The sequence below is a fragment of the Triticum aestivum genome, chromosome 1D, assembly GCF_018294505.1.
Source record: "Triticum aestivum cultivar Chinese Spring chromosome 1D, IWGSC CS RefSeq v2.1, whole genome shotgun sequence".
NCBI lineage: Eukaryota > Viridiplantae > Streptophyta > Magnoliopsida > Poales > Poaceae > Triticum > Triticum aestivum.
This window is the reverse complement of record NC_057796.1, coordinates 39104222-39120353: the sequence shown is the minus strand read 5'-3', so window position 1 is coordinate 39120353 and position 16132 is coordinate 39104222. Positions and strand designations below refer to the sequence as shown.

The 16132-nt window shown below is 45.2% G+C and overlaps 1 long non-coding RNA gene across 1 annotated transcript; it reads right to left on the bottom strand.

Annotated features, from left to right (window-relative positions):
- Window positions 1-9668: 9668 nt before the first annotated feature.
- LOC123164417 (uncharacterized) lies at window positions 9669-11486 on the bottom strand. Its single transcript, XR_006482404.1, has 3 exons — window positions 11396-11486; window positions 11197-11292; window positions 9669-10306 (listed from the first exon to the last, which is right to left on the bottom strand). It is a non-coding gene; the product is annotated as an uncharacterized lncRNA (long non-coding RNA).
- Between the last annotated feature and the right edge of the window lie 4646 nt (window positions 11487-16132).

The following is a 16132-nucleotide window of genomic DNA, read 5'->3' as shown; positions in this document are numbered from 1 at the left end:
GCGTTGGTTCAAGCAGAAGCTTCTGTCGTACCCTTTACATGAGGATTCTTCCGCGGAAGAACAACTCATATTCGCCTTGTCACAGGGCGCCGAGCACAACCTGATGACCTATGAGGCGTACGATATCAGCGGCTACACATTCTACACCGAGGCCAAGGACATGAAGAGCGATGGTTATCAGAACTCCGGGGTAACGATGGAATCCTACACTGGTAACGACAAGGACAGATACTACGGAAGGATCAAGGAGATCTGGGAGCTGAGCTACGCTCGAGAGAAGGTCCCGATGTTCCGTGTCAGATGGGCCAAGAGCGTCCTAAAAGAAGACCGGTATTTCACCACCATGGTTATACTTGAAGCCAAATCCAAGACCGCAGGCGCAAACGTCACCGCAAAAAATGAGCCATGGGTACTGGCTTCCCAAGTGGACCAATGCTTCTTCATTACCGACCCGTCAAAGCCCAGTCGTGTTGTCGTGAGGAGAGGCAAAAGGAAGATCATCGGAATGGATGGAGTAGCCAATGAGCAAGACTTCGAGAAGTACGGCGACCCGAGAATCGAACATGACGACGATGATGAAGTAGCAGCATACACCACAAGAAGAAGCAGGACCACCCCACCTAAAGGACGTCCGTTCCACAGAAGAACTCCATTTGCGAAAAAGAAGGGCACGAAGATTGTGAACAGATAGCTAGCTAAGATCGATTGTATTTAAATCGTAGCCTTCATTTCTCGATTGTATTTCATGGGCACTTTTTGAACTATCATGAATATTTTTAAATTTCATGGACACTCGATCTCGATCCCCCTCCATCTCGATCGCTAGCTATCCCACCTCGCCAGATCCGGTCCCCCTCGCCGCCGAGCACCCCCCGGTCCACCGGCCCCCCGCACCCCGCGCACCCTCCCCCGCTCCACCGGCATTACTGTTTGATGATATTTTTAAAAAAATTATTACTGTCTTATAAAAAAATATTACTATTATGATTTAAACAAGTTTGAACATATTTAAACACAAATAAATATCAAACAGCATTTTAAATGCATAAAAAAAAATTGTGGAGCCTGGGAATCGAACCCAAGACCTCCTGGTGTGAGAACTGGCTGCTGACCAATCGAGCTAGTAGAGGGAACTTGGTGTGGATCAGGTAAGGTGGAAGATAACCTGTTGGCTCGAGCAGAAATCAAAAAAAAATACTAATGGCGCACCAGGGTGAGGTGCGCCATTAGTATGGATGTACTTATGGCGCACCAGGGTGAGGTGCGCCATTAGTATGGATGTACCTGTTGGATAACCTATCCCCTCTCTCTCCCTCGCCCTCGCCCTCGATCCCCTTCCCCTCTCCTGTCCCGGCGCCGCTGCCCCGCCGCCTCGACGCCGCCCCGTCGTCCTCGTCTCCGCCGCGACGCCCCGACGCCGCGACGCCGCCCTCTCCTCTCCCGACGCCGCCGCCCCGTCGTCCTCGCCTCCTCGGCGCCGCTCTCCTCGTCTCCTCGGAGCACCACCACCACCCGGACCTCGTCGCCTCCCGGACCTCGTCGCACCACCACCAACATCCACAGCGTCGACGTCTTCGTCCCCGACGACGCCCTCGTCTTCTACGCCCGCAGGTACCCCATCCAAATCACCCCCGCCTCCATTTCCCACCTCTGATGCTGTGAGATGGTTATGTGACTATGTTCATTTAATCCTATGTGTCAAACCTCTGATGATGCACATACTACTCTGGTAAAGAACCTACTGCCTAGCGCCTATACCACCACGCTCGTCTAGGTATACTTTTCCTCTGTTTTTCTGCTTGATACTTCAGTAATTGTAATGGAGGTCATTTAGCTAGGGGGTTGTCCAAGTCCTTATTAGTTGATTTCATCATTTTTGTGTATATCAAGCGTGTGCCTTTCCTTCTTAGTCATTATTGATTTGTTGGCAAACCTGTTATGCCTTTTTTATATGTATTTCCCCTGCATCTGTCTCTGCAAAAAAAAACCAAACAAACATAGGTGGTACTGTTCACAGCAGGAAAAGATGTAGTATCACTTAATATATACTCCCTCCGTTCCAAATTACTCGTCGTTAGGCAAGTAGTATTTAGTTGCTTACGTTAGGCAAGTTTCATTATTTTTGGTCCTTGTTGAATAGTTATATCTTAAAGTAGTACTTGAACCACATTTGGTCACCCAAGTTCATCTTTGCTTCTAAAAGGAATTAGTTAATGGAGAGTTAATATGCGTTATCTCTTGTGCATTTAGTCATCTTCCCAGGAGAACATCATGTATCTTTGCTTCTGCACCCAGGCTGTTATGCATACTGCAGCTAAGATGAACATGCAATCTCTCTTTTCTTTTAATTTTCAGAACATTTACAGTCTTGCTCACTACTCTGATTCTTCTTTATCAGTGGATGCAAAGTCAAAAACAAGAGCTTTTAGGACTTCATGTTTTGAAACCAGTTAAATCATATAGTTTCTGTTATTTTTTCTCATGCTCCTGTTCTCTGAACATATTAGCTGGAAGCATCACATAGTTTGTTAGCTTTTTACAGACAAGTGTGCTTTGATTTTTGTTTAAGATTGCAGCTATCTTCATGTTGTTTGTTCCATAAATATTCTTATATACCATCAAAATAACTTCTGTTAATTATGTTCAGTACTGATGAATTTTTCATTGACTATTTTGAACACTGTCATTCTCAAGTTAAGTTTGTACTCTGTAACCTCATAACCTCATAAAGAGCAATATATTTGTTTGGCTGTCTTCTGTTAACAATATTTACCCCTGTTCTTTCATGTGCAATTTGTAATCATCTATCTAACCATGTTTTCCATTAGAAGTTAGAACGTGTCTGTTTGTCTATTCTAAAACTAAGGTGTAGCATCCAAGAGCTTGTCTTCATTTAGTATGCTTCAGTTTATCTATTGTGGATTACTCTCTCCATTCCAAATTAATTGAAGTTCTAGCTTTGTCCTTATTCAAATTTGATCAAGTCCATAAGAAAAATATATCAAGACCTACAACGCCAAATTAGTTTCATTACACTGAAAACTAAGTTTCTGATTTATTTTGTTATAGAAGTGTATTTAGTTAGTTACTTACTCCTGGTAGCTAATAAGTGGTTACTCTTTGGACTTTGGTGGTGTATGTATAAAAAAACAGTAGCAAATAAAAAAAAGCAGTAGCAAATTAAAAAAACAGTAGCAAAAAATTAGGTATAAAAACAGTAGCAAATATAGCTAGGGCAATTTTTTTTAGGTATAAAAAACAGTAGCTACAATTTGTAAAAAGCATGAGCAACTGAAAAATCATCCTGAAATATAGCTAGGACAAACTTCAGTCTTTTTTTTGTTTGTAACAGAAACTACAGTAGTAAATATTTCCTGAAGTAAATATTTTCAGTCATTACAAATATGATACTGCTTGGAGATGATACTGCTTGGAGATGCATATATTGTTTCACCTCTTCACATGCCAATGTATTTTCCATGTTGTGATGGAGGCCTTTTTTGCCTTGTCCACCCGAGAGGCCCTTGAGTTTGCCGGAATGTCGATTAACTTCCGTTCCGGCAAATTCGGGTACTCCATATGTCCTATTTTCAGCAAAGGTCATGCTGAAATTTTCCGTGAATTTTAGCATGACTTTGCTAAAAATAGGACATATGGGGTACTTGTGACTAATGCATGGGCCGGGGTATCTTAGTAGGTAATTAAGTAGGATCAAGTGCCCCGGCGTACTTGTGACTAATGCATGGCTTTTAGGGTGCCTCGGTGACGATAAAAACCGAAATGATGAAAGCTTAGGCTTTTAGGGTGCCTCGGCGTCGAAAAACCCTCAATGATAAAAGCTTAGCTTTTAGGATGCCTCGGTGTCGACAAACCCTAAATGATGAGACCATGATCTTGTTCCTTGACAATAACCAACTTTTTGACCAAACTTTGTTCCTATTTAGAGAGAAACATGGCCAACAACGATGAGGCCGGGGGTTCGGGCGTCGACAAGCCATTCTGGAAGCTGTCCCAGGAGATGGAGGAACAACCTCACTTGTATGAGGACGCCGCCTTCCCCACCGATCCTGAGACCACTGATGGTACCGGCGAGGATGACCCCACTGATGCCACCACTGATGGTGCCGCCGAGGATGCCACCACTGATGATGGCGGCGCACGCACAGATGGCAGCCAACCGAAGAGGCAACGGAAGGACCGGCGCCCGACCGTGCTCCGCACCCTCAAGGAGGAAGTTACTGAAGTGGACTCCGACGGGAATCCAACGGCGCCCCAACGAATAGTCAAGGGGTACTCGCTTCAGCTCGGGTGCATTCTCCGGAGCACCGTCTCGATCAACACCGAGAACCTGAGGCATCCTGACCGAGGGAATTTGCGCAACCTCCTCTTCACGAAGCTGCACGAACGATACAAGTTCCCCGCTGAATTTGAAAACACAAGCCTCAAAGGGAATAAAGTGAACAATGCTGCCCTCACGAAGAGGAGAGGGCAGCGTCGCGGCGTCGGGGCGTCGGGGCGGAGACGAGGACGACGGGGCGGCGTCGAGGCGGTGGAGCAGCGGCGTCGGGAGAGGAGAGGGGAAGGGGATCGAGGGCGAGGGAGAGAGAGGGGATAGGTTATCCAACAGGTACATCCATACTAATGGCGCACCTCACCCTGGTGCGCCATAAGTACATCCATACTAATGGCGCACCTCACCCTGGTGCGCCATTAGTATTTTTTTTATTTCTGCTCGAGCCAACAGGTTATCTTCCACCTTACCTGATCCACACCAAGTTCCCTCTACTAGCTCGACTGGTCAGCAGCCAGTTCTCACACCAGGAGGTCCTGGGTTCGATTCCCAGGCTCCACAATTTTTTTATGCATTAAAAATGCTGTTTGATATTTATTTGTGTTTAAATATGTTCAAACTTGTTTAAATCATAACAGTAATATTTTTTTATAAGACAGTAATAATTTTTTTAAAAATATCATCAAACAGCAATGCCAGTGGAGCGGGGGAGGGTGCGCGGGGTGCGGGGGGCCGGTGGACCGGGGGGTGCTCGGCGGCGAGGGGGACCGGATCTGGCGAGGTGGGATAGCTAGCGATCGAGATGGAGGGGGATCGAGATCGAGTGTCCATGAAATTTAAAAATATTCATGATAGTTCAAAAAGTGCCCATGAAATATAATCGAGAAATGAAGGCTACGATTTAAATACAATCGATCTTAGCTAGCTATCTGTTCACAATCTTCTTGCCCTTCTTTTTCGCAAATGGAGTTCTTCTGTGGAACGGACGTCCTTTAGGTAGGGTGGTCCTGCTTCTTCTTGTGGTGTATGCTGCTACTTCATCATCGTCGTCATGTTCGATTCTCGGGTCGCCGTACTTGTCGAAGTCTTGCTCATTGGCTACTCCATCCATTCCGATGATCTTCCTTTTGCCTCTCCTCACGACAACACGACTGGGCTTTGACGGGTCGGTAATGAAGAAGCATTGGTCCACTTGGGAAGCCAGTACCTATGGCTCATTTTTTGCGGTGACGTTTGCGCCTGCGGTCTTGGATTTGGCTTCGGGTATAACCATGGTGGTGAAATACCGATCTTCTTTTAGGACGCTCTTGGCCCATCTGACACGGAACATCGGGACCTTCTCTCCAGCGTAGCTCAGCTCCCAGATCTCCTCGATCCTTCCGTAGTATCTGTCCTTGTCGTTACCGGTGTAGAATTCCATCGTTACCCCGGAGTTCTGATAACCATCGCTCTTCATGTCCTTGGCCTCGGTGTAGAATGTGTAGCCGTTGATATCGTACGCCTCATAGGTCATCAGGTTGTGCTCGGCGCCCTGTGACAAGGCGAATATGAGTTGTTCTTCCGCGGAAGAATCCTCATGTAAAGGGTACGACAGAAGCTTCTGCTTGAACCAATGCGTGAAACATGAGTTGTGCTCTTTGAGTATATCTCCGTCCGTCCTCTGTTGGCCTCGGTCATTGTACGTCTTCTTAATAAAGGTTTTGTGCTCTACCACCCAAGGATCGACCACGTCTATGTGTTGTAGCGCGACTAGGTTTGCTCTTTCAAAGTCGGCGAGTCGACCCTCGAAGTCGACATGCATTTCGTGGCGACCCTCATGGTGACCCCATCCAGCGAGCCTGCCGAGGTGCCTGTTGACGGGCAGACCAACGGGGTTCTCGATGCCTAGATAATTCGTGCAGTAGGAGATGCACTCTTCGGTCAGAAAGCCCCTGGATATGCTTCCCTCTGGACGTGACATGTTGCGAACGTATCCTTTGATGACACCATTCATCCTTTCGAACGGCATCATGCTGTGCAGGAACGTCGGCCCGAGTTGGATGATATCCTCCACTATATGGACCAGCAGATGCACCATAACGTCGAAGAATGCGGGCGGGAAGTACATCTCAAGCTCGCATAGTATCACCACGATCTCTTCCTGTAGCCTTCTGAGTTGCCTCACGCCAATCGACTTCCGAGAGATGACGTTGAAAAAGTTGCATAGGCCAAATAGCGTTTCACGGACGTGCGCGTCCATGATCCCACGGATTGCAACTGGAAGTATCTGCGTCATCAGCACGTGACAGTCGTGAGACTTCATCCCGCTGAACTTCTACTTCGCTGGGTCTAGGTATCTGATTATCTTCCCCGCGTAACCGTAAGGAAGTTTTACTCCTAGGAGGCAGGTGAAAAACTGCTCGATCTCCTCCTGACTTAGAGTGAAGCACGCGGGAGGGTAGTCATTTCCGGTCTTCTTGGCCTTTTTGCCTTTGCGACGACTTTCTGTGTCCTGCTTCGCCTCATCATCATCATCATCATCATCATTAGCGTGAAGCTCCTGCCTGATGCCCATTGATTTCAAGTCTGCCCTTGCTTTCGGCCCATCTTTGGTCCTCTCTGGCATGTTGAGCAGGGTACCAAGCAGACTCTCGCACACGTTCTTCGTGATATGCATGACATCAAGGCTGTGAGGCACACGGTGGATCTTCCAGTACGGCAAGTCCCAGAAAACAGACCTCGTTTTCCATACCTTCAGCAGCGGCTCTGGCGCCTTTCGCTTCTTTCCCGGCTCTGGCGCCTTTTGCTTCTTTCCCGGCAGTGGGCAGTCTTTCCAATTTTTCAACAGCTCGTCTATTTCCTCGCCGCTCCTCGTACGCGGGCGTCCTCGGGGTTCGGTTTCACCATCGAATAGATCCTTGCGTTTTCTCCACGGGTCATCGTCGCGAAGCCACCTTCGATGTCCCATGAACACGGTTTTCGAAGACCCGGGATCTCTATCTAGCTAGCGATACGTTGTGTCATTCATGCACCTGACGCATCCAGAAAATCCGTGGACCACCTGCCCCGCGAGATATCCGTAACCGAGATAGTCGTGCACCGTCGTGAGCAGCGCGGCTCTCATAGGGAAATATTCTTTCTCTGCGGCGTCCCACGTATTGGCTGGCGTTTTCCACAGCGTGTCAAGCTCCTCTTTCAGCAGCCCCAGATACAGATTGATGTCGTTCCCTGGTTGTTTCGGTCCTTCAGTTAGCATACTCATGTGAATGTACTTCCTCTTCATGCACAACCAGGGGGGAAGGTTGTACATCCACACAAACACAGGCCAGGTGCTATGTGTGCTTCTCTGGCTGCCAAACGGATTGACTCCATCGGTGCTCGCGCCCAGCACGATGTTCCTTGGATCGTTCCCAAATTCTAGGTCTTCGAAGTTCAACGCTTGCCACTGGCTCGCATCCTTAGGGTGACTCAGCATCTTGTCTTTTTTATCTATCTCCGGATCATTTGCGTCATCTTCTCGCTTCTTCTCCTCCCTATCCGCGTGCCAACGCAGGAGCTTTGCTACCTTAGGGTCCGCGAAATACCGCTGCAGACGAGGAGTGATCGGAAAGTACCACACCACTTTTCGAGGAGCTTTCTTCCTCTTCTTGTATCGAGTGACGCCGCACACCGGACATATGGTAGACTCCGCGTGCTCGTCCCGATAAATGATGCAATTGTTCATGCACACATGGTATTTCACGTGCGGTAAATCCAGAGGACACACGATTTTCTTCGCCTCCTCGAAACTGGTCGGGCACTTGTTCCCCTTGGGAAGACGTTCGTGCCAGAATGACATGTTCTCGTCGAAGCATGCGTCGGTCATTTTGTGTTTTACCTTCATCTCCAGAGCCATGAGCGTTACTTTCAGGCGGGTATCCTCGGGCCTGCATCCTTCATACAATGGAGTAACCGTGTCTAACTCAAGTTGATCCATCTTGGCTTTCTCTCGGGCGGCAGCTCTTGCGTTATCCGTCTGCTTGAGAAGCAGCTCTTGAATATGAGGGTCCTGCACCCAGCCCATCGATGGTCCAGCGTCGTCTGCTCCGCCGGCATCATCATCTTCATGATCATGCCCGTCGTCTGCTCCGGCATCTTCCTCATCATCATGTCCTGCATCTTCTACATGATGACTGTGTACAGCATCACCGTCGTGATCATCTCCTGGGGATTCTTCGTCTTCTCGCCCGCCCGAGCCGCGGTGGTTGTCTTGCTGCCCTTCCTCATTTCTTGCCCGACCCCCATGGACGACTTCGTAGTCATCTTCATCACCTTGCCACCGATAGCCATCCATGAAACCACGCAAGAGCAGGTGGTCCCGCACCTGCCAGGATTCTGGGTCCGCAATAAGGCTCTTCAGCTTGCATCTTCGACACGGACATCTTATCTCCGTCTCGTTCTTTTGAAGCATCTCGGCCTTCGCGGACCTCAAAAACCTATTCACGATGCCTTCGGTCATCATGCGGACCATGGTCGCCTGCGGGGTAGAGCAAAACGATATTTTAGAACCAAGAAAAAATTTGGCATGACTTTCCCTAAAATAGGACCAAAAAGAATGCTTAATGCCAAAATTCTCGCCGAAACGGAAATGAATCAACATTCCGGCAAAATATTGGCAACTATCGCATTTCAAATACCGGTACACCTCCAAACACAAACACATATGCAACACCACAAACATATGCAACACCACAAACATACATAGATCTAGCTAGGCCATAAAAAGTGCATGTGCACATTGTTGTAGGGAGAACAACATAAATATAGCTTCCCTCCTTACTTACCTATCAAAACAAGGTAATTTAACCACTTAAATTGAATGAATCTATGGTGGAAATGAGGTGAAAAAGAGGAGGCACCCGAGACAAGGAGGAGGTGGAGAGAATGAAGTGGGGAGAAAGTGAGTGTGGGTAAGAGAGGTTGTCCAAAATATCTTGTTGCTGCCCACTTACTAATGGCGCACCAACTCTAAATGCGCCATTAGTAATCCAGGTTACTAATGGCGCACCTTCTGGTGGTGCGCCATTAGTATGTTTGGACAGGCGCACTAGTTAAAAAAAAACTTTTGATACTAATGGCGCACCCTGGGCCAGGTGCGCCATTACTAGTTACCGTGTCTGGATGCGCCATTAGTATGTTTGGACAGGCGCACTAGTTAAAATTTTTTTTGATACTAATGGCGCACCCTGCGCCTGGTGCGCCATTAGTAGTTTCAACTCTAATGGCGCACCGCTTGTCTGGTGCGCCATTAGTAGTTTCAACTCTAATGGCGCACCGCTTGTCTGGTGCGCCATTAGTGTCAATCCCATCTATAGCCCTTGTCTGGTGCGCCATTAGTAGTTTCAACTCTAATGGCGCACCGCTTGTCTGGTAATACAATTGCTATACGAATTATCAGTACTGTAGTGTAACAAATTTATCAACACAAAGAGCACCAAAAACTGGAATCAAAGCTAAGTCTTCTTCTTCTTACTCTCGTTAGCACAAAATTACATAAACAAGAAAAACTGGTTAATGTTGGGTATGTCAAGGAAGAGAAGAAAAACTGTACTACAGTCAATAGCAGATATAGTTGAACGCAGTGTTACATGATTAAAAAAACTCGTATCCATCTAGATCTCTATATATATTTGCTAACATTCAAACTAATGATCACCAAAGGCAGAATTCTCCCTTCTAGATAGAAATAATTTAAAAGAAATTTTCTTACAAAAGTAACCTGCAGGCTAAAAATGTTACTTTTAGAATTGAAGCATACTACAAATTGACTGTCTATTTCAGACAATCAAGTGGCAGCTACCCATTGTTTTGTAAATAGCTAATTGTACAACAATTTTTTTTCCTGAATTCGGAGGAACACAGTCCTCATTTTGGTGAGTATATAATCTGGATTATGGAGTTAGAGTTTGTCAACTTACTTTCATATGTGCCATAGTGTTGGTCGTTGGTAATGGAGGAGGTCAGTAGTGCAGGTTCCAACAATGGCAGAAATAGGATCTGTAGAATGAAAAGAAGTCGACTAATATGTTTAATGGAGCAATGGTAAGAAATAAAACCAAGACCTTAATTGGTAATAACAAACTACACCATCTGTGTGCTTTGAATAAAAGTTGGCTATAATTTTAATGTGGATAACAGCAACATGGATGCAACTATGTGTTCGAAATTTATAGTCTTATAAAAATGTATGTCAGTGGCTGCAAATTTTCTTTAGGTCCATGTAATCACACGAATCGCAGATTCATGCTACAAATTAGCAAGGGGAGATCCATCTAATCTTTCAATGATAATAAAACAGTGCATCATTTTCTGATTTTGGGCTATCACAGGATAAAGCCATGCATTAGTGGTGCTGCAAAGCGACATGAGAGAAGAAACATGATCAAACATGTAAAAGCAGATAAATAAATCAGCAATCTACTGTAAGAAAATCTATTCGGAAGCATGAGAAATTTCTGTTCTTTGGGCCACACAAAAATGAGCTAAAAGGAAGAGCAGTGAGCAATATCCCTAAGAATAGAAAGAGCTGCCACGACCTTGTTATGTCATGATTTTTTTTTCTGGTCAGGTGGTGATGCGGGGTAGTAATGAGAACAAATTGACATACTGAAAGAGCGAACCTCTAGTCTAAACAGTAACTCTGTCATAGCCAGAATCTCTCATTTCTATGTACAATTTATTTGTCAGGCAAGATAGACACACATTACATCAGGTCACATGATTTGATTTGCTAAGATTTTGGTCTAAATCACATTCAATGCGGACATCAATAGAGCAAATTCTATTTTCAGAGCAGGCATGTGAGAGAGGTTCTGTCCATTAATATTCTTATGGATGACTGCAAACAAGAAGGCATGACAGAATATTATTAAAAAAAAGAGCAGTACCTAGAGGTCTTTGACGTTGACACAAAGATCGGCGGAGTCCTTTTGGTTGCACAATGACACATTAAGTTGTCCGACTATTAAGTAATCAGCTGGATCCTGTAACATAGCTCACCATCAGTTAAGCAACCTATCTTTCATGCCAGCACAATGTCAAGAAGAAATAGAAAGTATATTTTAGTTGAGAGGTTGAAATACATACCTTCGCAATAAGTACTGATCAATAAGAATAATGACATTGTTCACAGCCTACCAAAAGATGACACGTTTCTTCAGTTAATTGGGATATCCACCTGATAAATAAAGCACACATATGTGCTGGTTGTTAATAAAAAAACATCATGCCACAAGTTCAAAGAAATCTATGACAGTTATGAGGACTTTACATTATTAAAATATCAGGTATCTCAAAATAAACTGGCATCGATAAATCAACAGCTTGTAGTTAGCAAGAGAGAGAAAAGAGCATTGGAATGGAGTGGGAGAGCAAAATCATTGAACAGAGACAGGGGAGAGGGGTGATAGAAGAGGAGTAAAACGGATTACCTGCAAAAATTGCAGGGTTGTCGCAGAGAATGAAGGCAAACGCGGACTGTGCGCCGCTACTTTGGTCTAAATAAACATCAGGCGCCGACGCCGATCACCAATCCATGGTCATGCCTTTAGATAGACATGCCACCATCCCAATTGGCCACACGCGACGCGAATGGTGAAGGGGGGGGGGGGGGGGGGGGGGGGGGGGGGGGGGGGGGGGGGCGCCGGGGACGCTGCTGCAGCATCAACCCGCGTACCGGGGAGGAAGAAGGCCAGCCCGATGGGTAAGGATGAGACGGGTCGCGTACCAACGTCGCTAGAGATCGCCTGTCGCAAGATACTCGGATCTGTCCCATTCACGCCGTCGGCTGCGCACCTAGCTCTTGCCCTAGGCTGAGGTCGGGAGGGTTCAGAGATGCGGAGTAGGGTAGTACAGGAGGGGAGGCGAGTGCGGCTAGGAGGTGGACTCGGAGCAGAATCATGATCGTTAGTATAGAGGATCTGACGATCTGCACCAGGGAATACATATAGGCGCATCAGAGGATGAACTAAGGAGGAGGAGAAGGCAGCGGGATTGTAACGCACATCCACCATCAGTGCCGGCGAGTAACGCGCCTCCACTGCCATTATTGATTGACTCTCCAGCCGCCGCATCAGCGCCCCTTCGCATCGCCCGCTGAATCCCCGGAGCATGGCCTCCTGTTGTGTCCAGGTGGGCTCAAATAGCCCAAGCGCAGCCTTCCGTTGTTTTCGAGTAGGCCCAATTCAACAGTAGATCAGCGATTTTGTTGCCGGAGCAGCAGCCCAGCCTGTGTAGCGCTATATATCTGGCGAGGAACAGAGCTCGGCTGGGATTAGAAAGAATCCAACGGCCAGAGACGCCCAAAATTCCAAATCCGACGGCTAAAATCGCTGATGGCATGAGAGGGCTGGATTAGTGCGCGGTTTTAATATATCTAAATTTATCTTGTGTTACAGATTGATATATTACAGTCCATTAAGTTAGATATAATACTGCTATGGTAAATGAAAAATATTCTTTCTTTTTCTGTACTCAATTGTGACCAATGCTTGTTTTGGTTCATTTTTATCCTTATCGCCCATAGCAACACACGTGCATTTAATTAGTTACTAAAAAAATGTGGTTCCCCAGTCACGGTCAACCGTTGACTTTTAATATGATTTAAAAAAATCGCAAAGAACTGAAAAATGTGGTTTCAAAAATTTTCACGGATTTTGATTTTTTTCACAAACTTCAAAAACAATTTAAAAATTTGTAAAAAATGTTCATCAAAATTGAGAAAAGAAGTTCATTGAATTTGCAAAAAATTCATCAAAATGAACATTAGTTTATCGAGTTTGGAAAAAAGTTCATCCGAAGTTCACAAATTCATCAAAATAAATCATCAATTTTGTGAAAAGTTCATAAATATGAAAAAATTCATTGATATTTAAAAAAAATCACAAATTTGAAAAAAAAGTTTCATATATTTTGAAATAAAATTCTTAAATTTGGAAAAAGTTCATCTATTTTAAGAAAAAGTTTACCAATACTGTAAAAAGAAAGAAAAAGGACAGACACATTTTAAAAAAAATATAAGGGAAGAGAAAAGAAAATGAAGAAAGAAGAAATGCTGAAGAAACATTAATGTAATCACACCCGTGTGAGGTGGTTTGGTGGTTATTGCATTTATCACTGAACCCTTGGGGCATGAGTTCCGGCCCAATGTGATGCACCGTTTGGAATGTAACGAAGGAACGAGCACCACGGGCGTTGTTACAGAAACACCTAATAGCCGTGGGTCTATTCTATGTCATGTTTTAAACTTTCAAGAGGCCTACGAGAGCATTTCAACATGTTGATTAGAAAATTTTGGTGTGTGTGGCTGGGGGGGGGGGGGGCAAGAGTGGCCAACGCAATCCCAACTGGGTTTGCTGGAAGGTAATGGCCCAACCAAATTGAAGGAAATATGCCCTAGAGGCAATAATAAAGTTATTATTTATTTTCTTATTTCATGATAAATGTTTTTTGTTCATGCTAGAATTGTATTAACCGGAAACTTAGTACATGTGTGAATACATAGACAAAACAACGTATCCCTAGTATGCCTCTACTTGACTAGCTCGTTTATCAAAGGTGGTTATGTCTCCTAACCATAGACATGTGTTGTCATTTGATGAACGGGAGAATGATGTGATGGACAAGACCCATTCGTTAGCTTAGCATTATGATCGTTACAGTTTCATTGCTACTGCTTTCTTCATAACTTATACATGTTCCTCAGACTATGAGATTATGCAACTCCCGAATACCGGAGGAACACCTTGTGTGTGCTATCAAACGTCATAACGTAACTGGGTGATTATAAAGATGCTCTACAGGTGTCTCCGAAGGTGTTTGTTGGGTTGGCATAGATCGAGATTAGGATTTGTCACTCCGTGTATCGGAGAGGTATCTCTGGGCCCTCTAGGTAATGCACATCACTATAAGCCTTGCAAGCAATGTGACTAATGAGTTAGTTGCGGGATGATGCATTACGGAACGAGTAAAGAGACTTGCCGATAACGAGATTGAACTAGGTATGATGATACCGACGATCGAATCTCGGGCAAGTTGAAGAAAATATGCCCTATAGGCAATAATAAAGTTATTATTTATTTCCTTATTTTATGATAAATGTTTATTATTCATGCTAGAATTGTATTAACCGGAAACTTAGTACATGTGTGAATACATAGACAAAACAAAGTGTCCCTCGTATGCCTCTACTTGACTAGTTCGTTTATCAAAGATGGTTATGTTTCCTAACCATAGACATGTGTTGTCATTTGATGAACGGGATCACATCATTAGGAGAATGATGTGATGGACAAGACCCATTCATTAGCTTAGCATTATGATCGTTACAGTTTCATTGCTATTGCTTTCTTCATGACTTATACATGTTCCTCAGACTATGAGATTATGCAACTCCCGAATACCGGAGGAACACCTTGTGTGCTATCAAATGTCACAATGTAACTAGATGATTATAAAGATGATCTACAGGTGTCTCCGATGGTGTTTGGTGAGTTGGCATAGATCGCGATTAGGATTTATCACTCCGTGTATCGGAGAGGTATCTCTGGGCCCTCTCGGTAATGCACATCACTATAAGCCTTGCAAGCATTGTGACTAATGAGTTAGTTGCGGGATGATGCATTACGGAACGAGTAAAGAGACTTGCCGGTAACGAGATTGAACTAGGTATTGAGATACCGACGATCGAATCTCGGGCAAGTAACATACCGATGACAAAGGGAACAACGTATGTTGTTATGCGGTTTGACCGATAAAGATCTTCGTAGAATATGTTGGAACCAATATGAGCATCCAGGTTCCGCTATTGGTTATTGACTGGAGACGAGTCTCGGTCATGTGTACATAGTTCTCGAACCGGTAGGGTCCGCACGCTTAACGTTCTGTGACGATTTGTATTATGAGTTATGTGATTTGATGACCGAAGTTTGTTCAGAGTCCCGGATGAGATCAGGGACATGACGAGGAGTCTCGAAATGGTGGAGACGTAAAGATCGATATATTGGAAGGCTATATTCGGATATCGGAAAGGTTCCGAGTGATTCGGGTATTTTTCGGAGTACCGGAGAGTTACGTGAATTCGTATTGGGCCTTAATGGGCCATACGGGAAAGGAGAGAAAGGCCTCAAGGGTGGCCGCGCCCCTTCCCCATGGACTGGTCCGAATTGGACTACGGAAAGGGGGCGCCCCTTCCTTTCTTCTCCTTCTCCCTTCCCTTTTTCCTATTCCATGTGCGAGGTGGAATCCTACTAGGACTCGGGAGTCCTACACTACTAGAAAAAGGGCTATAGATGGGATTGACACTAATGGCGCACCACCTTCCGATACGCCATTAGAGTTGACACTACTAATGGCGCACGAGGCGCAGGGTGCGCCATTAGTATCAATTTTTTTTTAACTAGTGCGCCTGTCCAAACATACTAATGGCGCATCCAGACACAGTGCGCCATTACTAGTTGTAACTAGTAATGGCGCACCTGGGCCAGGGTGCGCCATTAGTATCAAAATTTTTTTTTGTTTAACTAGTGCGCCTGTCCAAACATACTAATGGCGCATCCAGACACATTGCGCCATTACTAGTTGTAACTAGTAATGGCGCACCGGTCCCGGGGTGCGCCATTAGTATCAAATTTTTTATAAACTAGTGCGCCTGTCCAAACATACTAATGGCGCATCCAGACACAGTGCGTCATTACTAGTTGTAACTAGTAATGGCGCACCTGGCCCAGGGTGCGCCATTAGTATCAATTTTTTTTAACTAGTGCGCCTGTCCAAACATACTAATGGCGCACCACCAGAAGGTGCGCCATTAGTAACCTGAATTAC